Raw genomic sequence first — 26,290 nt, 5'->3', positions numbered from 1 at the left:
ATTTAATTTTTACTTCTTTGTGTACTTTGCGTATTTACAGTCTTGAACTTGGATTTGTCTATTTTAGGCAGGTTTGGGGGAGGTGGGTTTATACAGAGGAAAACAAATAAATTAATCCGTTAATTTAAAGGGAAAAATGAAGCACATTTGAAGAGAGTAGTAGAAGTGAAAGAACAAAAGGCTTCATACAGAAAGACTAATACAGTGACTGTGTTCCTGGCCATTTTCCTTCATATTTTTATACTTCTTTTAATAAATTCCACAATTTTACTTAAGTCAATATTTATAGGCTTCTGTCCCTTTCACCTAAGGGAAACTTAGATAAGATATAATTTCCCCAAAACATGATCGATCTAGATTTAGTTAACTTCTGGTAAAAATTCATGTCATTGGAGTATCATGCAATGTCATTTGATGTTTGCTTTGTATTTTACTGACTTGATTACTTGAGATCAGCAATAGAAAATAATATGCATGGGTTAAAAAGGATAGATGCTTCTGAATTTAAGTTAAAAATAATGGAATAGCATTTTTCAATGGAAATAGAACTTTTAGGGATCTGATTGTTTAAATTGCTTCAGAAGACAGAAACCATTGCACAGACACCACCAGAGTTGTTGCCAATCCATGAGGTCACTGCTTCTCATTCTACTCAATTCACTTTGAATGCCCAAGAATTGTTCTCACATGGTTCTATACTAATTTTTCTTCAGTATGGTGAAAATACTAATCGCCTGGATCTAAGAGTGAATGCTAATTATGTGTGTCAGAAATGGCACTAATGTATCTGATGGCCCTGTGAAGAGATTCCATATCAGCATGGATTGGAGTTGGAGGTGCCAAGCCAGGGCTGAGTTAGGACAGTCCTGTAACAGGATGGTAAGAGGGAGGAAGGGATATCGTGGTCAAAGAGATAGATCAGTAATCAAAATTCCAAGTCCTGAGTTCAAGGAACACGCAACAAACTCCAATCCAATCTAAGTTAGCATCAATATATAAGTTGTCCTGGAAGAGAGTGAGAGTAGTAAGCAATTTTGAAAGTTCTGGGTGGAGGAATTTCTAAGCATCAAAGATCCCCTAATTATCAGAGGAGTGAGAGATGATAGGCAGAGTTCCTTAAAGAGACTGGCAAAAACCATAAGTGAATATGAGATACGTCCCCTGCAGGTAGAGTGTTATGTTGATGTCCCTGTCTGTACACATAGAACAGAGGAGTTGTCCACTCTGGGGGGAGCCAAAGCATATCTGGACCTGAATTGAGCCTATGGGATGCAAACATTATCAGAGACAAATGGAGAGGGTTTAGGACAGAGAGACACAGATGAAATTAATACACGTCACATACATACATTGTTTAATTAATAAAAGTCACATAAATACATTATTTACCTGTCAAAACACATACGAAGTAGAAAGAGGATCTAGGAATTTAATAGTGCACTTCTTTTAAGGAATTTTTAGGTCAGCATTCAGTTCTATCACCTTCAATGTTTTATTTGATTTAATATTTTGATCTGTCAAAGGGCTTGATTGATCTTAGGAGATGGATAGTAACACTAACTTAGTGAACCTGCAAATGCATTGCACAGAGAACTAAGTTAAAGGAGTTACTCATCACAGTTAAATCAGAAGGCTGTAAAGGAAATGGGTTCAACTAGTGGCCTACTTAATTAATTTAACACATGCTGAAACAAGAAAACATTTTGACAATTATCCAATGAAAGATAAAAACAGATACAAAGTGGCAGTGATGTTAAGATTATAAGCTTGTACCTCATAAAAAAGCAATGCATTAAAAAAATGATGATGCTAATAGTGTTGCTATTAGAATGAGAATTCTGAGTGACGAGATTGTTTTTATGGGTTTGCTTTTAACTATTTTATAACTTCTCTGATTGTTTTTATGGGTTTGCTTTAACTATTTTATAACTTCTCTGAAGTATATGATAGTAAAAATATATACTCTTAAATTTTAAATGTTTAAAGTAAAAAGGCTTGAATATTTCACTTTTTCATTTGCTTGATGACTTCCTTCTTGACTCACTTTTTTCTTTGAAGGTTTTTAAAATATTTTTTTCAAACTTTTAAGTTAGTTGTGCAATATAGAAAATTGAAAAGCATAAGAAGCAAAGAACACAAAAGTCATCCTGAATCACAAGCAGTTTACAGTTTGACATATCCTTCTAAGTCCTTTATGTGTATACACACAACTGAGCGTACATTTTTATGTGGTTGGGATTACACAGACTATATCATGCTTTTTAATGAATTTTGACCAATTCAAATAGCTGAAGACATGAGTTTGGGGATAACCAAGGATAAATGAATGAGCTATAAAGTAAGAGTACAATAAGTATAATGCATCTAAGAGAATTTGTTGTCACGTCTGTATTGAAATAATAGCGAAGTATGCTCCCATTCAGTTATTTAACAGCATTATCTTATGGTACAACCAGGAAATGCACACAGACGAGCAGTTGCATCAAAATGGAAATATGAATGCATCTGTATACGTCCCTCTGCCTGCACTTTCTTCTGTCCCTTTGCAGCCAACCTAACAAACAAGGCCTGATGCACAGTACTCAGAGATGGCTTAACTGATCCATGTCAAAGATGCTTCTTTTCTATTAACAAAAAGATAGTTATAAATTTGTTAATTCACTAGTTCTACTTTTTATCATACATTGGCCTTTTGACTTATTTTTCATGGGAGTGCCATAATAAAACTTTTCAAACTGTTATAGTGAAGAGAAAGTACAAATGAGGGCAGTAAGTGTTTTTTTCTAATTTAAGCCATTTATTGTAAAGTAAAGGATATATTGAAAATGGTGATGATTCTTGGTCATAGTTAATATCAGAAACAACTAAATAAACAAGAAAGCAGCACCTGAAAATATCTTCTGTTCTTAAATGAACATATGTTATTTGTTGAGCTACACACACACATACTATTTATATTATATGTAAATATATTTGTTGACAGATCCTGGAGAGTATCGCTGCATTTGTAGTATATTACAGTAGCCATTCGGGTAGTTTTGAGCAATGATGATTTAATCAAGACAACAATTATGCCATGAATTTAGCAATCTGCTGACTGTGCTCTCAAGTCCATAAGACGCCTGTTCTTCTGTCCTTGTCAACCATTTATCCATCATTTGCCTTGTTTTTCTCATGTGTTGGGGAAAATGAGGTTTTTGACTCGATTATTTTATTATTATTCTATAATCCCATAAGCTGAATTTGTTGTAGTAACACATCATTGCAAATTTCATGGAAGTTTGTGCGTAAAAATATATAATATTCACATTCCCAAAGTTAAAAATCAAGTTGGGTTATATTTTAATCTGATTTTAATACTTAAATTGCTTACTTTGGTTCATGGTGAAGAATTTTAGAGTAAAAATATATGCACTAATAAAGCAGTTCTTTTTTAAATCGAAACAGAAAAAATATTGAAGTTCTATATAAATCTGAGTATCTGTCTTTGTTTTAACCCTCACTGTTTCTGTTCCACTTGAGAAACCCAGCCTAAAAAATGACTCACTAACTAAATAAACAAATAAACGGGGGAAAATGATGTGAAAGTACCTGACCCTGTAGATGAAATATATGGATAATAATTAGAAGAGGAAGGAACAATGATAAATCCCTTTCCACCTTCTTCTACCTAGCCTCAGGTTATTGTTTCTAAATGACAAAATTTTATCTAGCATTCAAGTAGATATTCTTTTTTCTTTGTCATATTCAAAGAAGCTTTACTAGTATATTTTGATGAGCCTAGAGCAAGAATATGGCTCAAATAGGAACTTATTTCATATACTTCAGAATATGCAGACTGAAAGCCATTTTTCTAAGATCTATATGTCAAATGTAAGTAATTTTCATTCTAATTTTATTTGAAATACCAACAGTGCATTTTCTTATTCCTGTGATTTTAAAAAAGTAAATATGATTAATTGAAATCATGATACAAATTTATCCCAAGTGCTAATGCCATAGGAATGTGTACTGAGTAAATTACTAAGAGATTCATACAGTATTTCAATGAGTTTGTAATAGATCTAACATTATACCAAGCAATTGTCTTAGAACACTATTATATAGCAAGACTCATAGTCAAAACAGTGTTCGTGAAATTAATCTAATGCTAGAATTGAAGGAATGATAGAAATGGAGCCTTTTAAATACTTCATCTCACTTAAAATCACAAAGAAATGTATAAAGCATTTATTGCAATTATAAATTGTAATTTCATTTATTCAAAGTGCCTTTAAATGTGACTGGATAGAGTAATAAAAAGTCAGAAAATCTAGTGCTTTAAAGTCACTCAATCTCAACATATTAAACATTAAAACTGCTTCAATAGTTGGAGCTCAATGAAGTAGCCTTTAAAGCAGTAATGTAGCTCTATCGGAACTTAGAGTCTGCTTCTTCATAAACTTTAATATATTATCAACCCCATCTGACAGCAATCGTGCTATTAGCTACCTGTAGACATTATGGCTTTTTGGTGAATCATACATTTTTTTATTTTAAAATAAAGGTGATACATCTAAGTCATTGAGACTGAGGCATATGAACAGTCAGTGTAAACTTTTATTGTATCCATTTATTTAGATTATATTTCATGGGAAACACTTTTCTATTGACAATTAAAATATGTATGCATATAAATATATGCAGGTATTATTTTACAGACAAGAAAAGGATAACAGAACTGATGAAGACAATAGTTATATTAAGCAAAATTCAGAGATGATATCATCAGTGTGGACTCCAATGCATAGATTGATCACAAAGTAAGAATTGGCAAATCTGGAAAAATACATGCTGTGATCATAATGAGCTCTGGGTGCTCACCAAAGGCAGCAATGCAAGTTTTTGTTGTCACCTCTGAAATTGCCAAGTGGTTGTGCCTGGCCTTTTATTTAAATAGCTTTTTGGATACCCAAGCAAATGTTGACTATGAGGAAGAAGTAAAATGAGTAGGCTTCTTTCACTGGAAAGGACAAACTAATATATTTTTGGGGGGGGGGCAGGGAGTGGCTATTTTGGATCTTTTGAAGTTAAGTGTTTGTAATCTTGATATTAGTAGCTTAAATATTCCCCATTTTTCTCCCAGTGGCTGTGGTTCCAGCCCTGAACCCACTGTTATTATTGTTGCCAGTTAACTATTCTCTCCATCTGTCCATCAGCTGGTGAAGATTTCCACCCCAAACCAAAGTTTTGGCTATTGTCTGGTGTTTTAGTTTACAAGCTGCTGGAATGCAATATATCAGAAATGGAACAGCTTTTAAAAAGGGAATTTATTAAATTGCAAGTTTACAGTTCTAAGGTGGTGAACATGTCCAGATTAAGGTATCCAGAGAAAGATAACAAGTCCAAAGAAAGGGCCAATGAAGTTCAGGGTTTCTCTCTCAGCTGGGTGATGTCTGCTGGCTTTCTCTCCTCATTTCATAAGACTTCCCTGGGGGTATTCCCTTCTGCATCTCTAACACATCTCGGGTTCTGTGGGATTTGTCAGCACTGAGCTTTTTTCAAAATGGTTCCCTCTTAAAGGGCCCCAGTAAACAGCTGCAGCTTGAATGGGTGGAGACACATCTCCATGGAAACCAACTAATCAAAAGTCACCACCCACAACTAGGTTGGTCATATCTCCCTGGGAACAATAAAAAAGATTCCATCCAGGAATATTAAATGAGGACTAAAGTGAATGGCTTTTCTGGGGTATGTGATGGTTTCAAACTGGCACAACTGGTAAGAGAGCAAACATTAACAGCTTCATTCCAAATAGGCACAGTATAGTCCTGTGCCTCAGAAAGTGCCCATACTTGCTGTGACAACCATGGAGACAATTGTCTACCAGAATGTAGGGGTTAGGGAGAGGAGTCATTAGAGAGAGAGAGAATTAATGGACAGCAAAATTGAAACCTTCTTCTCTTTGTAACCCATTATGACCCTCTGTTTCCTCTTCCTCATATCCTATTTTCATGTTTTTCTCTTCATAAAAAAGTGAGTTGTCTAGAATGTCATAGATAATATTATTTTCATTCACGGACCTTTTATTTGCTATCACAGATTTAATTCAGTCATCAAGCTGCATGATTCCCTTCTTTCTTTATCATATCATCTTTAACCTTAAGTCTTATAGTTGAGGAACTGGTGGAATGCTGCCAACTTAATTTCTGTCTATGAAAAGCTTCGCAGATAGTCTATGCTATCAAAAATCCCTTGGATGTTAGAAAATGGCTTAGGTGTATTGAGAAGGAGAGAGTTTTTCAAACATGAAACAGAGCAAGATAAAAGAGTTAGTAAGCGAATGAAGATAATATCATCAACACCTTTATAGCATGAATATCCTCCTATTTGATCTGATGAGGAAGGGTAAGCATACGAAACTAAAAATGTACTTAAAAGATATAAATTACAAATGACCACAAGTGGATGTGTACATATGTATATAAACATGCATTGGAATATATGTATATGCAATAAAAATTTTGTGAAACTTCATTTTATATTCTTACAACTTTTCACTAAACAAAGACAATGGCTGCATCTAAAAAAAATGAACATACATTGTTGACTAAGCTGAAATCCAAAGTAGATGTGCAGATAGGAAGGCATCCAAGACAACATTCTCAGAAATCCCGATGTAGAATTATAGTACAGTTTCATGAACATAACTTTGGTTTGTAGTTGCCTCATTTTTTGCTTTGTCTCCCCTTCTTCATTCAATCTTTTTTTTTTTTTTAAATTAAACCCTGCTCCCGTGGTGAACATCCATGCACAAGAAAGTAATCATAATAAGGATTAACATTTGAGTGGTTCATGTCCATTAATTATTTAACTATTGTTATCACCTTACGTAGTAGGTGTTCTCATCATCCCCATTTGGTAAATGAAAAATTTGAGCCATAATGAGATTATATCAATTGCCAAAAGTCACTCATTCCTTCAAAAAATATTTGCTGACCTCCTACATGTCAGGAATTATTTTATAAAATAAAATCCCTGTTTTTAGATATTTTATATTCTGGTGGTATAATGTTTACCCTCAACAACAAGATAGAAACTCAAAGTTGAAAAAGATTACTTTCAATTGGGGAAAAATCAGGAAAAGTAAATGCCTTTAAATGTTTAAAGTAAACTTCCAAATTTTTCTTATATTGGTGAATATTCCTGTGTAAGAATCTTTTAATGTGCTAGTAAAATTAAGCTCAAGAGTTAAATACGTTCTCCTTGTACATTTAATTATATTTCAGAGGAAAGGTAGGAAACTAAATATATTAACTGGAATTTAGTTAAGAATGAAAAACCGGTTAGGTGAATTCATTCATAAAGTTTAGTGTTTTTCTTTAGAGAAGAAAATCCAAAGTTAAATAGAACTCTGCAATTATTCCATTATGGCTTTCCAACATTTTCCCTGGTGTAACTTTCTCAAATGAGCTCTTCTGCAGAGAAACCCATTTTTGAAAGCAAATTTAGGTAGTATTCCTCTCCTTGAAGAATAGGGCTTGCCTCAAAGACTCCAGAGACCATTGTTTAAAAATTGCTGGTAGAGATGTAAACATGATAATGATCAAAATAATAGCTCTCAAATATTGAGATTAACTTTATTGGCTAAGATTTTTGTTAAACAGTCAACATGCCTTGCCTAAATTAATTCTTACAACAACTGTAGGAGGGGGAGGCTACTATTATTGCTATTTGATAGATGGAAAACAGAGCTATTAAGTAGTTGACTAAAGGGCCCTTGCTGGTAAGTGGTAGAACCATAATTTGCCCTCCAGTGGGCAAATGGATTGCAGGGAGTCCGAACTCTTAAGCACTCTGCTCTACTCCCTGGCAGAAAGACTCACACTGTAAATAAAGTTCCACAAAGGAATTTTTTGTCCTGAGTGCTGTTTTCATTGCATGTATTGATCAGATGACATGGATAATTGTCAGACTTTCACTTTTCTCTTGAGCCAGTAGACAGTTCATTTTAATTCAGTGTGTCAAATGAATATCACGTTGTTATTCTGCGACCCAATATTGTTGTGCTAGAGGGGCTTAAGACAGATGACCATCGAAAGATTAATTTAAGCTGCAATTTCTGGGTTTCTAAAATAAGAAAAAAAAGCAAATGGTGGGAGATAATTCTTTGCAAATAAAAAATAAAACTAGGCATCCTAAAACAAACGAAAGGAGCTGAAGGCATGCATGGTAAATTTCATCTGCACAAGGATGGTCCTATTTGGCCTCCTGCCCAGCTTCTTCATGAATTGCTCCCTTGTAAGACTTGTGGAGAGAGTCACTGAATGAACTTCCCTGAGGAAGAGGAGTAAGCAGTGTAAGGAGGACAAAAGAAAACTAAATTTTGTTTGAAAATAAAGTAAAATAAAAATTAATCCATCATGCTCTGTCAGATTATCAATTATTATTAAGACCAACATAATAGATCTGGGAACAGTATATTTCATTTGGGGCTGTCTGGGTGCAATAGTAGTGGAATGACCATTAGCACTGCCTAACGTTCTTTTAGATCAACTATTCTCTTGAAAGAATGTGAGGGAGAGAACAGTCTACTTTTGAAGAGGGATAAGGGATAATGTGAGAAAAACCAAGCAGCTTGTATATGTTAGAGGTAAGCCAGATGTGGAGGGCTGCTCATCAAGGAGAGAATTAAGAGAAAAAACAGCATAAGAAAATATACTTCATTTCTGCCAGACTTGCCAAAAACTCCTGAAAGACCCAGATATACGCATACTCATTTATTGAAATGGTGGGTAGATAATGTAGGATTCTTTGGTTCCAGACAGAGACCAGTTCTGATCAGAAAAAAACAAAACAAAGAAACAAACAAACAAACAAAAAACACACAAAATGAAAGAGTAGTAAATATATCATGAATATTTAGGAAAGTTGAAGATTAAAGGTTGTAACAGACACAGGATAGAAACTAGAGTAGTTCTGGGCATCTAGACAGCAGAAAATCTTTCTCCATTTCTTTTCCATCTTGATTACTACTCAAGAACTAAAGTCTCTGGAGAGGACATCCAATTTGCACGGCTTGGATAACATGTTTGTATCAGCACGAAGGTTATTTGGGCTGAGGGAATGGGAGATGTGCAGAGGAAATAGGTACCTGATTTACACTTTAACACAAAAAAGTGCACAGTGAGAAAGAAGTTCCCAAATCTGAGTTTTATTTAAGAGAGGAGAGTGGATGCTGGGGAAATAAAAACTTCAGCGTCGACCTCAGTGTCTTCCATCACTGAAGGGCGGTATTTACATAATCGCATGTGAACCCACCATACCAACTTCATCTTTGTTAAGATATTAGAGAAACAACATCGGTGGGAGCACTGAGTTTTGAACTTGTATTAGCTTTCTATTGCTGCTGTAACAAATTATCACAATCTTAGTGGTTTAAAAGGGCACACGTTTTATACCTTACAATTCTGTAGGTGAGAAGTCCAACACAGCCTCATAGGATTAAGTTCAAGATGGTAGCAGGGGTGTGTTTCCTTCTGGAGGCTCTGGAGGAGATCCAGTTCCTTGTCTTTCACAGCTTCTAGATGACAGCCGCCTATTTGGCTTATGGCCTCTGCTTCCATCTTCAAGCCATCAATGTCACATCTCTTTGACCATTTTTTTCCATAGTTGCATCTCTGATCACAGCCAGGAAATGTTCTCCACTTGTAAGGAGCTGTGTGATTAAGCCGAACCTTTCTGTATAATCCAGAACAGTCTTCCATCTCAAAGTCCCTAACCTTGACCACATCTTCAAAGTCCTCTTTGTCATGTCAAGTAGCATATTTACAGGCTCTGGGGATTGGGATATGGACATTTTTGGGGAGTCATTATTCTCCTACTGCAATCTCTATTATATAATTGGATAAATTTAACATTTGGAGATTGAGGATTTATAACCCTCTTTATTTTCATGGATTTTTCTCTTCAATTACACTATTTTTTAGTATTATTTTTCCCTATTTTTTTTTTTGGCATGGGCAGGCAGGCTCGCGGAAATCGAACCCAGGTCTCCAGCATGGCAGTCGAGAATTCTGCCACTGAACCACCATTGCACCACCCTATTTTTTCCTATTCTTCTAGGACAACTCTAAGAGGTCAGAGAGAATAAGATCCTTTTAGAAATATTGTTGTGCATGATAAAAGTGTACCTGTAAAAAGTTACACAAAAGCATAGGAAATAACCTTTCTTGGTTACTTTTATAGCTGTGTTGAGTACAAAGTCTTTATGACACATCATGTTTGATGATGATGAAAATGAAATAGTTGAGAGAAAATACCCAACATCCTCTACCCCCTTACTGGTTATTTTGTGTTAAAGACCTGAATGGGCATGTGGCTGTGCCCATTCTTTATTATTATAAAGAATAATTCTTTATGTTAAAATAAATTATTACATAAGGCTTTTCAATACTAAAGAGAAACTGCAGGTGGGAAAGAGTTCATTTGTATGAAGTCTCTTTCCTGCTGTGGAACCCCAGTGCTGAAGTCTGATTAATTTAAGAAAAGCATGGCTTTAAGCTATAAAAGTTCTTTCAGAGCTAGTGGTCAGTCTGTACTGGAATTAAAAGTCATAATCTTGGGCTGGATGAGAACTTTCAGTATTTAACTCTATTAGCCCAAACTGATTATTTCACAGTTTCAAAATTGTTGCCTGTTGTGGCAAAACTGCCTGGTGTTTGCTGATTAGCAGTAGGTGATTGGGAGTTGTTAATTTTGGACAGCAGAAAGCAAATTTAAAAATAGTGTAATAGTTCATTTAGCACTTCAGGACAGTCTCTGGTGTGAAGTGCAGTAGTTTATAAAAACGTGCTGAAGAACCTTGATCTATTTCTGGTTCAAAATCAAATTCTTTGCATGAAAAAAATATTTAAAAAATTCTTATAGCATTCTGTTTATGCATTTAACAGATCAGTATATTCTAGTGTTGGTTTGCTCAGCTAACGCTTTTTTTTCTCTTGACATATTTAGAGTAATGTTTTGATCAGCCATGCTTTATATTCCATTATTTTTCTTGTCTCTGATAATATTGATTTTTGACACTGGAAGTCAGAGAAAGTCAGATGAAAGCCAACTGAATTTGTTGGATCAACTGTATTAGCAGCACAGAATAAACACACACACACACACACACACACACACACACACACACACATCCTTATGCACATGCACTATCAGAATAGCTGTAAATATTTAAAAGCAACTGAAGTTTCATATTTCATCTATCCAAGCAAATCTCATACCTGCAAACATATCAATTTAAATCCTGTTGTAACACTAATTCTCATGTATTTTGATTCAATGCCATATCTGCTCCAAGGGGACTAATAGATAAAGAGTTCTTTTAAGGTTCTTTGAAGAACCTTGACATTTTCTGCTTTTTTCTGACGAGTGGTTCCCCACCCTTTTCCAAGTTCATTTGAAATATAAAGAAGAAAAAAGTGGCAGTATTCACACCTGAAATCAATCTGTTCCCTAAATCTGAACAGATGTTACATTTCCTTCTTTGAATTTTTAGTTTACCTTTAAGTTTTCTGTAACTTCATTATATCTCCATTATATCATAGGCTAGAGATTCCAAGATCTAACCCTTAGTCCATATCACTAATGCCTCATTTGAACTATGAGGATTAAATATTATTCTCTAGGTATCTCTAGTATGTTTTATCTTCTGTTCTCTTTTCTAAAACTCAGTGATTTATAAGATTATTAAAATAAGTATCCTCCTAGGACTGGAAGATAAAACTGTAGATTTGTAAAATTTGAATGAAGTAAAAATTTCAGCAGTCAAATTGTTAACACTTAAAGACTTTTTTTAGAGGAACATGTGCATAGCTAAGACAGTTTAAAAATATATAATGGAAGGGCATTTTTAGTACTTGTAGACTGATACCTTAATTGAAATACATTATCACAATAATATAGCTTACAGTAATGGAAAGCTGTCATAAAAGGTTTGACCCTGAAAAGTATTGCTAAATCATGGTGATTTAATTTGAGAAACAAAGTCAAATGTTTATTGCTATACCTTTTATTTTAAAATTGAGAGAATATCTTTTGTTTTGGCCACCAATAGTCTTTTTTTTTTTTTGCATAGACAGGCACCGGGAATCGAACCTGGGTTTACAGCATGGCAGGCGAGAACTCTGCTGGCTGAGCCACTGTGGCCCACCCATTTTTTTTTTTTTTTTAATATTTTTATTGAGATGTCTTCACACACATATAGTCTATCCAAAGAATACAATTAATGGCTCATAATATCATCACGTAATTGTGTATTCATCATCATGCTCATTTTTAGAATGCTATATCACTCCAAAAAAAGAAATAAAAAGAAAAACTCATATATCCCATACCCCTTACCCCACCCTCTCATTGAGAATATATTGCACTTCACTTACAATAAGATTAAAGGTTGTTAAAGGTACATGGATGGCTCAGTGGTAGAATATTCACCTGCCATGCAGGAGACCCAGGTTTGATTCCTGGCCATGCACCCTGTAAAAAAACAAACACAAAAGACTTAAAAAAAATTGTTTTACATAAAAGCAATTTACATAAATTGAATTCAGCTATATGTGTATGGATCTGATATTTTGTTCAATTTGTTGATTATATTTTCATGTTATAGATCTGCATCACCTTTTTAAATTGTTTGATTATATTCCCTTACATGATAGCATCATAATTTATTAAACAAATTCTTTTTCTGAATATTTAAGTTTAAATATTTTTCTCTTATATGCGTTAAAATGAAAATCCTTATAAATACATTACTATCCTCTCATTCACTGGTTTCCTTAGGATTGTATCCTACGAAGAGGGCATTATTAAAACAAAGAAGTGAACTTAGCTTAATACATTGCAGTTGGGGCTAAGCTGTCTCAGGAATTTTCTTGGATATTGGGCTATGTGACTTTATTTTTAGTTTTCAATGAAACATATGTAGCATAATAGATTGGTTTTAAGTGATCTATAAATCTTGTGTATACATTTTTTCTTTTGGAAATACATATTTCACAGTCTCTGGCCCTACATAATTTCTGTAGCCTTGATTTCCTCTGCTTTCCCACATAACTTAAATTTCCTATAGTGAACTCAATGCATTTATCTAATTTCTGATCATGGTATTCAGCTATATCCACTTTGCTTTTTTCTGCACAAAACTCTCCTTTCCCAAGTTATTGTATGCTGAATCCTTGATTCTGCTAAAACATGACCTCCTCAGGACACCTACCCTGACCACCCAATTTGGTTCATTGCATCAGTCGTTCACATTCACCATACCGTCCTTTTTTATGGCTTCTATGCGCAGATGAATATATTTTATTCATTCATTTGTTTTCATTTTTATATTGATTTATTAGAAAATATACATCATAGAAGAGTAGGGACACTGTCTCTCTTTTGTGCTACTACTATATACACAGGTAGTAGATATACAGCTGTGTATCTTGTACAAAGTAGTTGCACTGTTATACCTTTTGAATGAAGGAATAATTTGCAGGAGTGAACCATGGGCCAGAAGGAGAGAAGAGAATTGATTTTTATTTATGTGCTAGAGCCTCATTCAAATCTCATAATAAACCTTTGACATAGGTTTTATTTTCAACATTTTGGTAATGAACAAATATGTACCTAAAAATGCTATGTAAATTACTCATGTCCACACAATTGGTAACAGAGCCAAAATTCGAACTCTGGTAAACCTGTGTTCTTTCCACTATGCACAATGCCACCTAACAAAGAATCTAGTCTATTTTGTTGGAGATGGTTTAGCATGTAACTATTTCTTTGAGGGATTACTAACCCATTCACATTCATGAGGCTAGTAATTGGAAGTCTGACTTAGGTCAGTCTAACTTTAAAACCCTACATTGGATTTCAGGTGCCTAAGTTTGTTGCAATGGCACGCATTGCAGTGTAGCCTTATCAGTGTTTCTATAAGCAATTATGAGAAGAGAAAGTCAGTGTCTATGATCAAATACCTTGGATAATGCAAACATAAACCTCATGGAAATACATATAATTTTCATATATATGTATCCTGGAGAAGAATAAATGCATTCGATATGTAAAATAAAGAGAAATAGAGGGTGTGATGATATAAAGATATAAACAATGACTTCCAAAGCGGAATTAACCATTTTGATAAACTATTAGAAATGAAAAGCCCCAAATAATTTATTTTGAGAATCCATTTATCAATGTACAGAACTTTACTTGACAGACCAAAAAAAAACAGATTTATTTTTCAAAAGCATGTTTAGCCACCTCATTAGCCATTTCAGAGAAAATTTTCTAGTTGTGATAATGAATATGGACCAGCTTACTTAGGTCATGGCTGTTCCTCAAGAAGAGATTCCTGGAACCATAATAGTCTAAGAAAAAAATAGCTTAAAAAATAACTTAAAAAACTATTAGCCTCCATCCCTTCCATTTCAGATGAAAACATATAGCCTAGATCATTTAAGTGATCTCCCTAAGATTATGCAGATGTTAAAAGACAAAGTCAGGTGTGCAGATATTTCCTGAGTCTAGAGGCTAAAATGTGCAGCTAGTTATATAGAAATGATATTCTCCTATTAACCCTGGACTTAACTGGGAAACTCTTTTATGGTGTGATTCCTATAATAAAGTAGCTTTCTGAATTCTGGGATATAAAGTTTCTTTAGATAGTAAGTGAAAAAACTTTAATGTTTTCTTTTGAATGACAGCCTTAATTTTAGCTTTTCATGTTCTTTGTTTTGTTTAGCACTAGTAACATAAAGTAAAGATGAACAAATTTAATTGTCTAAGTACTTTCCTGATTTGGATTAAATGCATCCTACTATTTCTACCATTTCATTGAAAATTGTGGAATTATTAAAGTCATTAGGATGGGTTTCAGTTTCAAAATGTATAAAATTCATTTAGTGCCAAGGCTACCACCAAAACAAATAGAAAGTTGCTGTTTATTAACAGTTAAAACGAATGTGCCTCTCTTGGGAATATCTGAAGCATAAGATCTCACTTCAAAGTATCTCTGAAAAATAATTTTTCTTGGACTCTGTGGGGAAGAAATATTGAAGATGTGGCCCCCCTTGAAAAAGCCTTCTTTTAGAATACCCTATAGAATGCTTTATTTAATCAACATTTGATTCTGGTCTATGGATTTCAAAAAAAAGGATATTATACAACAGCTTTCTCTGAGAAAATCCATCACCTGGAAAGTTGATCTTAAAAGCTTACAGCAAATTTAAATATCAGAAAAACTTATTACAAATAAATTTTAGTAAATATCTCTAATATACAGGTTTACATAATCTTCTGGGATCGCATAAAGTAATTTGCACTGAATTAACTACTATATAATTTCTTAGATGGAAATAAAATGATTTTCTCATATCTTACCTACAAGAACTAATAAATACTTCACCTTGTCATGCTTAGGGTGATCATACGTTCTTATTTGTCTGGGAGAAGTCAGATTTATATCTGTTGTCTCAGCCTAATTTCTAAGAGCCTTCTTTCATTCTCACAAGTATTCTGATTTGGATGAAAAATTGTATTATCATTTTTTACCCCACATAATTATTTATATATATGCAAATAACTTCTCTTTAGAGTTTATTTAGCAGTTAGTTTTCATGAAAGACTTTCTGCAGAGTGATTAAGAGTAAAGACTTTGAGGGGGTGCGAGGGTGGTTCAGTGGTAGAATTCTTGCCTGCCATGAGGGAGACCTGGGTTCGATTCCCTGTCCATGCATTTACCCCCCAAAAAACAAAAAAAAGCAAAACAAACAAGTCAATCAAAATTCAACAAGTGGTGCTGCAATAATGGGATACTCACATGGGAAAATAATGAAATGTGACCCTACCATACAGCATACGAAAAAAAAAGAGTAAAGGATTGTGCCTTAGTTTTCCCATTTATAAGATGGGAAATATCTCATCAAATTGGTTTATTACATCATATCTCATCAAATTGGTTTATTACAAGTTTCCAATGAGAAAGTACTTAATGAATATAAAAAGTAAACTATCAATGAGAGTTATTGTTACTTTTGTTATAATCCCCTCTCGGAGTTTCAATTTATTAGCTATTAGTTTATTCCATTTATTCAGTTAGGATTAGCAGTGTGAACTAAGTGACTAAAGTTTCTAGTGTGAAAAGCTTCTACAAAGAATTAAGATCATTTCTTCTTTATCCATTCTGCTACCCATATATCATATTTGACTTTTTTTTTTTTTTTCTCATGGGCAGGCACCAGGAATCAAACCCAGGACTCTGGCATGGCAGGCGAGAACTCTGCCTGCTCAGCCACCATGGCCCGCCCTTGACATAACTTTTTAAATGGTCATTTTCATAATGAAATAACACACATTTCACCATAATGAAGGAAAATGCTATTATGAAGAGCATGCAAAGCATGGTATAAATTGATATTAAACTCATAAATGCCTGATACTTCTGATATAGTCATGTTTTACAAAACTGACCTATTATGTCAAATTACAATGGGAAATTAAACCCTGATTTTTACATTCTTATTATAATAACAAAACTATTTTCTTGTCATGTTATGGGTTTTTAGACTGATTATGTTTTACTATATCTCTCCTACCCATTTGCAATATTGTACCAATAAAATGATTAGGAAATAAGTACTTATAATTAAAAGGCATTGTATAGGGGGGTACAAGGTAGTTCAATGGTAGAATTCTCTCCCCTGCCATGTGGGAGACTGGGGTTCGATTCCCAGCCCATGTACCTCCCCTCAAAAATTTTTTTTGACAAATGGTGCTGCAAAAACAGAATACTTGCATGGAAAGAGAATAAAATATGATCCCCCAACACACAGCATACCAAAAAAAAAAAAGCACTGGATAATAACTGTTCATTTTCTTATATGGTAGACCAAATGAAATCATATCTCCTTGAAAATTTTGGTTGCTCCTTCAACAAAAATTATCTTTTATTTGTACCCAGACTACAAAATACATAGTGTGTATCTAATTTGACTAATAAAGTTATTGAAACAAACTGTAAGTAACTATTTCCTTTTTTAATATTCTTGTACCTAAAATATATAAATGATGTGATTGTGACTAAATTAATATGTTTTGATAATGATCTCAATAATTCCAAAACTGTGGAATGTCCTTAAAATTAAATTAATTATAGTTTGGTTTTATATACTGTTGGCCAAATGATATTTGCTATAGCATTTAAACTGTTCTAAAATGCAATATTTTCCAAAGTGCTTGGCAATATTATTTTGGTGGATTCACAGAAGAGAAACCCACGAGGTGGTTCTGTTAAGGTGATCACCATGACCTAATTGTCTCTTCGAACCTGAAAAACATGAAATAAAGTTTTTCCTTTCTTCAGATTTCTTAAATTGTGAACAAAAATACAGTTTGCAAAACAAACAAACAAACAAAAAACACAAAATAAAAGAGTTCTCTATTTTAATCAAGGATTCTGCCCAAAATGATGATGTGAAATACTTGCTTCCATTTCTCACAGGCTTTGTGTTAATCCAATCATTTGCATTTCACTCCTCTGAGAAGTATCTAAACACACTGACCCTAAAGAAGAGTCACATGAATCACATCCTAATAAGACTGTACTGTCATGGCAGTACTAATGTACTTAATGGGCACTGATAATTTATTCATTTCAGTTTCAATTTATGCTGTTATACATTCAGCATCGTTTCAGTTTTATAATAACCTAGAATATATTCAACCCTGTGCTGATTATCATCCTGCTCTCCTATCTATCTATCTACACTCAAGTCTACATATTTAGAAAAAGAAGAATCAGCATTGCCAAGCAAAACCTCAATCCAAAGCTAAAATGCATAATAAATGTACATAAGCTAAATTCTTAGAACTTATTATTAGTCTTTCCTCCTACGCAGTCTTTTCTTCCTGTCTACTTTCTTTTTAGGATTATTCTTCTGAGAATTAACTGTCACTTCTGTAAAATGCCTTGAAGTACACACAGTGATTGAAAAACAAAGAAAATAAAAAGGTTTTACTTAAAGTAACTGCTACTTCCCACATCACACCAAAGAAACTTATAAATGATAGTTTAATTTCCTAAACAGATATTTCAGTCTGAGAACTAGCCTTAGCCCACAATGTTATAAACCATTGATTAGTCTTTGAACAATAAATCATTCTCTATGTTTGAGACAGAAATGGGATTGGGTAACGATATTGACAAGTAATTTATTGTACTTTTTTCTTAACTTCTCATAACGATTTAGTCATATCTTGAAACTTTCTGATAATTCTTTTTATACAATATCCACATTGTGCATAGATTATATAAAAGATTTGGAGATCTGGAAAGAAGGATGCAAAAGAGCAAGAATGCCTTCTCATTCCCTGGATGGATTATGAAACAGATTGCTTTCCCAGATGACAAGAGTGACCTTTACGATGGCATGAGAACTAGGGCAGTGTAACTGCCATTACCCCAGGAGGAAAATTGGCAGGGATATTTAAAATTTGTTTATACAAAAATCTGAGATGAAACAAAGTCACACTAAAAAATAATCTTTGAGAGTCTTGAATTAGCCATATCTTATAAACTCTTTACTTAAACATTATAGATTTAAAGGAGATTTTATGGCAAACAATGGAATTAGGGATTTTGAGAGAATCTGAAGACAATATCACTATAGATAGCAATTCTAAGAAAGATTTAAGGTCAAAGTGTAATTAATCTACTGATCATTGATGTAAACTTCACTTAACCCCAAAGTTTCATAAACCACTAGCCATTGTTTTGAACCTTAGCAAAAATCCCAAATTGAATTTATGGGTTAAGAAAGTTGCTGAGAAAGGTGAAAGCTGATTTTATTCCTCATCATAAATCCAGGCACACATAGATGAAATTCCCAGAAAGTTTACATCCTTAAACAGTTCAGATTGCATGCCCTTATTAAGAGAGTCTTTTGCAAAACACAAAAGGTTGAATTAAACAGGAAAAATTGAATTACTGGATTTTTATTTGGCTTTATAATTTTTAAATGTCCATTTTAAAGAAATCCAAGGTAGGGACTGATCATTTTAATTAAAATATTTCAAGCAACTAAGTCTGTTGAAATCTATAAGAAATACATACTGTCAGTGGGAAATTACCTTAGCTGAATAAATTTGTTCCTCAACTAGATGGAGCCCAGTAGTTTATTTCTTGAGTTTTAATGCAGGGACTTGATAAAGTGGGCGTCTAAACATTCTCCTTTACCTTCAATTCTGCAGGACCCTGGAATACATTAATTCACACCTAAACATCACAGCCTAAAAGAGCAAGAAATTAAAGCCCTCAACTCTCTCGATGTCTTTACTCCAGGCGAAGCTGACAATTTGTCCCCTTTCTTCCCCATCTCATACCCAGCACTTCAGTGACTAATGGAAAACCAAGTGGGAAAGAAGTGGTTGGATGTGAATGGAAAAAGAGAAGAGGAGGTTTCACCCAAAGTTCATATAAAATAAATAGGTGTCAGTATCTTGACTTGAGTAAAAGCCTTATCTCAGACAAGATTTAGAATAGAAATTTTTGAAACATTGCCTCAGTAAATCCTCCAAACTTAAGCTAATAATCAATCCCAAAAGTTCTGTGAGCAATTTATTTTAAACAATCTTGGTGTTATTGACACTTTTACAGTGTTTTAGTATTTTGAGAATTTCTTGATTAAATTTGTAATGTGAAGAGCACACTATAGTGCAGGAAATAATCAAACTGTCCCTAAAGATACACCTTCAATTCATATGTTTCCAGTTTCATTGTAAAATATTTATTTCTAGAGTGTTACCCTGGGATTTTTACCCCAAGCACTATTAGAAATGATATTTTGAAACTTGCTCAGAAGCATTGGAATCTAAAACTTCTTGATTGGCTGCCACTGTCACTGGTCCCACTCTGTGTTGTATTATTTCTACTCTTTTGAGAAACATTTTCAGCCAAATATATTCCTGTATATTGTTTGAAATCCATGTGCATTATATGGATTTTATTTAGTCAGCCTAACATATGCATGAGGACCATCCTAATATTAATCTAAACTTTGACTAGTGCAAAAACAGAAGGGAAAAACACAACACCTGATTCAAAACAAAACCCAAAAAGCCTAGTCTATACTAAAACATATGAACATATGGGGCAACCTTGGATGGTTGGAAAGTAGAAAAAAAATCAGAATCTTTCATCATGATTCAATCTGTTAGAGAGAGCCTCAGTTTCAAAGAAACTTATAATGAGAAGGTGAAATATCTCATATTGATCAAATACTATCCACAGCTTTTACTGACAAAACAATCGATTTTATATGGTTTCTCCAGAAATCAAAAGGAAAGATGTATCCAAATAGTTATATATACTGTATGATATAGTTGTACATATTTAGAAATTTTAAAGATTGCTTAAACCAGAAAAATCTATTGAAGGTCATCTGGCAACTCATTAACAGTGTCTAGAATATCAATGAATGGTCAATTGGACAAAAATACAACTGGAAGTCTTCCAACAAAGCAGAGATGCTGAAAAGATAAGTCTACAGGCCTTGTAACATATGCTCATGCCGGGAATTTTTTTTCGCTGTATAAAAATGTGACAAAGAAATTCATTATGAGTTACAAAAAAATGCCTCCAAAGCCAAGGGTGTTGCCAAGTTGATACTTAACTGAACAAATGCATATTTTAGAAATACATGGTTGTCTTTCTTGTCAGAAAATAAAAGAAAATAATGATGACAACGTGAGAATGATTTCCAGTCTCTGAGACGTGGAGCATGAGCTGGTGACGCGTGCATTGCTAGCAGAAGCAAATGCAGTAGCACTGGCAGGCGTGCTGGCTGCAGACTTTGACCATCTGCTCGGCACAACCTCCAAAAGATCAACATGTCTGGTAATGGATAGACATGAAGTTTTCAGTGTTCTGAAAAACCCGGGAAAGCAAAGCAGTTACTGATTTACTTTTTTAAAAATAATTAAAAGGCTGGATGTTTTATTACTCCCAGCCTACTCTGATATTCCATCTAGAGAATTTGTTCTATCCCATACCCGTGTTTGTGGGGAGAAATACTGATGCCAATATCAGAATTTGTGACAGTTTTTCTTCCACATGTACTATACAATAGCTACTTCTATCTTACTTGAATAGATGTAAGTAAGTACTTCTATCAAGGTAATTGAAAGTACTCTCAGAAGTATTACTAAAAACATTAACTTTAATGTTAGGAAGGGAGCGTTTTGTCACCTTTTATGGGTTTGCCAGACAGGTCACCAGAGCAGTAAAACACTGCATTTTAAAATTTAATTGCTGATTAAATGTTGATTCCAGTACAATATCTTTTCCAAGTTGAAGGTAAGCAAGGGTGCAGAGATAGAAAGAAATTAAGAGTATTAAGAAACTAGCATACAGCCTTCATGGTGGAATAATGGGGCATAAGTCCTGATGGATAATTAATTGCAGACCATATTATGAAAAGCATAGATGTTAGGCTATAGAATCTGGCTTTGATATCATGGAGCCAAAGAGGGAATTGCAATATTTAAGAGCAAAAAACATATGCAGTTAGTTATTTTGATATACCTAGTGTGCCTAGCGAGGTTTTATTTGATTATGGAAATATGAAACCATTTAATCTGAACAAAAACGATTGTGATTTTTAAAAAAGTCTCATATTTAGGAATTTGGCTTTTTCTAGAGAAAGAAGTATCCGGGGCCCTTCACTCTGACACTACTTTAGTGATCCATGGCAGTATTTAGAGTTAATATTTGGCTTAGATGTTATATATATCTAGGATAATGCCATCTTTGCCTCAAAATTCATGGATTATGGACACATTTCTCTCAATGTCAGTGCTCACTACCTTTAGTTCCTTGTTCAACTGAGCAATCTTAGAGGACTCCAATCTTTTGGACTTCAAAAATGTCTCTACTTGAATCCAAGTTTCATCATTTACCAACTTCATAACAGTCACCAAGTTATACAGGTTAACTCCAAGGCTTCTTTTCTTGATTCATGAAAGCAATGCTTAAAACATAAGTTCAATGTGAGGACTAAAAAGATAATAGTGGAAATGCCTAGCAGTCTCTCAACTTAGTAGGCTTTCAATAAATGGCAGCTTCCATTATTGCTGCACATGTGCAGCTGTTCCTAGTCTCCAGCCCATGGAAGGTAGAGCACTGTGGCTAAAACCCAAGGATTCTGGAGTCTGACAGACAGACCTGAATTCTATTCCTAGCTTTACAACTTTCTCGCTGTATGCTTTTAAATAGTCACTTTTCTCTAAGCATCCATTTCTGTATCTGTAAAATGAGGGCAACTAAAGTGCCTGCCTCACAGAATTGAACTGAGGATTAAATGAGAAAATGTCTTTAAAGCGTTTTGTATAGCTATTAATAGCATCGTTGTTTTAGACAGTTTTTTTGTTGATATACTCGCTTATAATGGACAAATGCTTGTACGAGTTTTGGGCCCATCGTCACATTAGTTCGCGTGGTCGTCTTTCTGACCATACTTTTATTTTTTTCCTTTTATTCATAGCATTTAGCAAGCAGCACTATGAGCCAGTTTTGGCAAATACTTAACAGTTCTTTCACAGTTGGCATTAGGACTTTTAAACTTTTGAGTGAATACATATTTGCTAGATTTACTTGCCATCTCTTTATCCCTGGAAGAAGCCATTTTTAAACCTTCACTTTTAATTCAGCACTCCTTCTCTGGGATCTTTTTGGGTACATATTTTCACTTACTTAGTTGACAAATATTTATTGAGGCTTCTGTGACTCAGTTTCCATCTAAGAAAAGGGGATGCAATGAAGAATAAATCAGACATGTTCCCATTCTTTATTGGGCTTACAGTTTTATTTTGAAGTAAAAATATAGGTTATGAATATATTTGATGTTTATATCTCTTTTTTTAATTTTTTTATTTTTTAATTTATTTTATTTTATTTATTTATTTATTTTATTAATTAAAAAAATAACTAACACAACATTTAGAAATCATTCCATTCTACATATGCAATCAGTAATTCTTAATATCATCACATAGGTGTATGGTCAGCATTTCTCAGTACATATGCATCAATTTAGAGAAAGAAATAGCAAGACAACAGAAAAAGAAATAAAATGATAACACAGAGAAAAAACAAAAATAAAAATAAAAAGTACAAAAATATATAAGAAAAAAAAAAAAGAAACTATAGCTCAGATGCAGCTTCATTCAGCGTTCCAACATAATTACATTACAATTAGGCAGTATTGTGCTGACCATTTTTTTTTTTTTTTTTTTAGAAATCATACCATTCTACATATGCAATCAGTAATTCTTAACATCATCACATAGATGCATGATCATCGTTTCTTAGTACATTTGCATCGGTTTAGAAGAACTAGCAGTATAACAGAAAAAAATATAGAATGTTAATATAGAGAAAAAAAATAAAAGTAATAATAATAAGAACAAAACAAAACAAAACAAAACAAAAACCTATAGCTCGGATGCAGCTTCATTCAGTATTTTAACATGATTACTTTACAATTAGGTATTATTGTGCTGTCCATTTTTGAGTTTTTGTATCTAGTCTTATTGCACAGTCTGTATCCCATCAGCTCCAATTACCCATTATCTTACCCTGTTTCTAACTCCTGCTGAACTCTGTTACCAATGACATATTCCAAGTTTATTCTCGAGTGTCGATTCACATCATTGGGACCATACAGTATTTGTCTTTTAGTTTTTGGCTAGACTCACTCAGCATAATGTTCTCTAGGTCCATCCATGTTATTACATGCTTCATAAGTTTATCCTGCCTTAAAGCTGCATAATATTCCATCGTATGTATATACCACAGTTTGTTTAGCCACTCGTCTGTTGATGGACATTTTGGCTGTTTCCATCTCTTTGCAATTATAAATAACGCTGCTATAAACATTGGTGTGCAGATGTCCGTTTGAGTTTTTGCCCTTAATTCCTTTGAGTAGATTCCCAGCAATGGTATTGCTGGGTCGTATGACAATTCTATATTCAGCTTTTTGAGGAACTGCCAAACTGCATTCCACAGTGGTTGCACCATTTGACATTCCCACCAACAGTGGATAAGTGTGCCTCTTTCACCGCATCCTCTCCAGCACTTGTCATTTTCTGTTTTGTTGATAATGGCCATTCTGGTGGGTGTGAGATGATATCTCATTGTGGTTTTGATTTGCATTTCTCTAATGGCCAGGGACATTGAGCATCTCTTCATGTGTCTTTTGGCCATTTGTATTTCCTCCTCTGAGAGGTGTCTATTCAAGTCTTTTTCCCATTTTGTAATTGGGTTGGCTGTCTTTTTGTTGTTGAGTTGAACAATCTCATTATAAATTCTGGATACTAGACCTTTATCTGATATGTCGTTTCCAAATATTGATTCCCATTGTGTAGGCTGTCTTTCTACTTTCTTGATGAAGTTCTTTGATGCACAAAAGTGTTTAATTTTGAGGAGTTCCCATTTATTTATTTCCTTCTTCAGTGCTCTTGCTTTAGGTGTAAGGTCCATAAAACCGCCTCCAATTGTAAGATTCATAAGATATCTCCCTACATTTTCCTCTAACTGTTCTATGGTCTTAGACCTAATGTTTAGATCTTTGATCCATTTTGAGTTAACTTTTGTGTAGGGTGTGAGATATGGGTCTTTCATTCTTTTGCATATGGATATCCAGTTCTCTAGGCACCATTTATTGAAGAGACTGTTCTGTCCCAGGTGAGTTGGCTTGACTGCCTTATCAAAGATCAAATGTCCATAGATGAGAGGGTCTATATCTGAGCACTCTATTCGATTCCATTGGTTGATATATCTATCTTTATGCCAATACCATGCTGTTTTGACCACTGTGGCTTCATAATATGCCTTAAAGTCCGGCAGCATGAGACCTCCAGCTTCGTTTTTTTTCCTCAAGATACTTTTAGCAATTCAGGGCACCCTGCCCTTCCAGATAAATTTGCTTATTGGTTTTTCTATTTCTGAAAAATAAGTTGTTGGGATTTTGATTGGTATTGCATTGAATCTGTAAATCAATTTAGGTAGGATTGACATCTTAACTATATTTAGTCTTCCAATCCATGAACACAGTATGCCCTTCCATCTATTTAGGTCTTCTTTGATTTCTTTTAACAGTTTTTTGTAGTTTTCTTTGTATAGGTTTTTTGTCTCTTTAGTTAAATTTATTCCTAGGTATTTTATTCTTTTAGTTGCAATTGTAAATGGGATTCGTTTCTTGATTTCCCCCTCAGCTTGTTCATTGCTAGTGTATAGAAATGCTACAGATTTTTGAATGTTGATCTTGTAACCTGCTACTTTGCTGTACTCATTTATTAGCTCTAGTAATTTTGTTGTGGATTTTTCCGGGTTTTCGACGTATAGTATCATATCGTCTGCAAACAGTGATAGTTTTACTTCTTCCTTTCCAATTTTGATGCCTTGTATTTCTTTTTCTTGTCTAATTGCTCTGGCTAGAACCTCCAACACAATGTTGAATAATAGTGGTGATAGTGGACATCCTTGTCTTGTTCCTGATCTTAGGGGGAAAGTTTTCAATTTTTCCCCATTAAGGATGATATTAGCTGTGGGTTTTTCGTATATTCCCTCTATCATTTTAAGGAAGTTCCCTTGTATTCCTACCCTTTGAAGTGTTTTCAACAGGAAAGGATTTATATCTTTTTTAAAGAAGAAAAACTCAAGTTTGTTTGTTTGTTTTTAAAATTTCTTCCCATTACATCTACTCTGAAATTTTACTTAAGCCTCATCTGTATGATTAAAAACAAATGATTTGTCTCTAAGTTCTCATTCTCTACTGCTAGTTAGTTTCTAGAAGGTAGACATTACATGCTCTATTCTATTTGTGTGTCTGCATTTCCTCTGGGTTTCCTGTAGATATTTTTTGTATAATATAAATGTGCCCATTAAAGTAATATTTATTAAGCTAATATTAGTATAAACACTGGCTATTTTTTCTCCTTGAAACTATTCTGCTAACCAACATTTATCAAAATACCAGTTTAGCATAATATTTATGAAAGAGCAATCATCCATCTACAATTATCTCCAAATTTTATTTAAAGTATAATCAGAGCATCAGAAAGTAACAGAGGTAATTCATATTATCTTAGTCCCTCACTGAAGTACCATCAAATTATTATGATTGAAAATTACATCATTTGCCTTGTCTATAGCCACTACAAATAATGTTTCATTCGTTATAACAATTGCTTCAAAATGTTG

The 26,290-nt window shown here is 33.8% G+C and overlaps 1 protein-coding gene and 1 long non-coding RNA gene across 2 annotated transcripts in view; both read left to right on the top strand.

The window, feature by feature from the left end:
- Window positions 1-20,711, top strand: part of LOC143677595 (uncharacterized) — a 38,255-nt gene extending 17,544 nt beyond the window's left edge. Inside the window, exon 4 of the long non-coding RNA XR_013172711.1 lies at window positions 19,282-20,711. This is a non-coding gene — a long non-coding RNA (uncharacterized LOC143677595). The remainder of the gene's footprint in view (window positions 1-19,281) is intronic.
- LRP1B (LDL receptor related protein 1B) overlaps window positions 1-26,290 on the top strand; it is a 1,945,542-nt gene that overhangs the window by 730,514 nt on the left and 1,188,738 nt on the right. The window lies entirely within an intron of this gene.

The sequence above is a fragment of the Tamandua tetradactyla genome, chromosome 3 (assembly GCF_023851605.1).
Source record: "Tamandua tetradactyla isolate mTamTet1 chromosome 3, mTamTet1.pri, whole genome shotgun sequence".
NCBI classification, from domain to species: Eukaryota; Metazoa; Chordata; class Mammalia; order Pilosa; family Myrmecophagidae; genus Tamandua; species Tamandua tetradactyla.
This window is presented reverse-complemented; position numbering and strand designations above follow the sequence as displayed.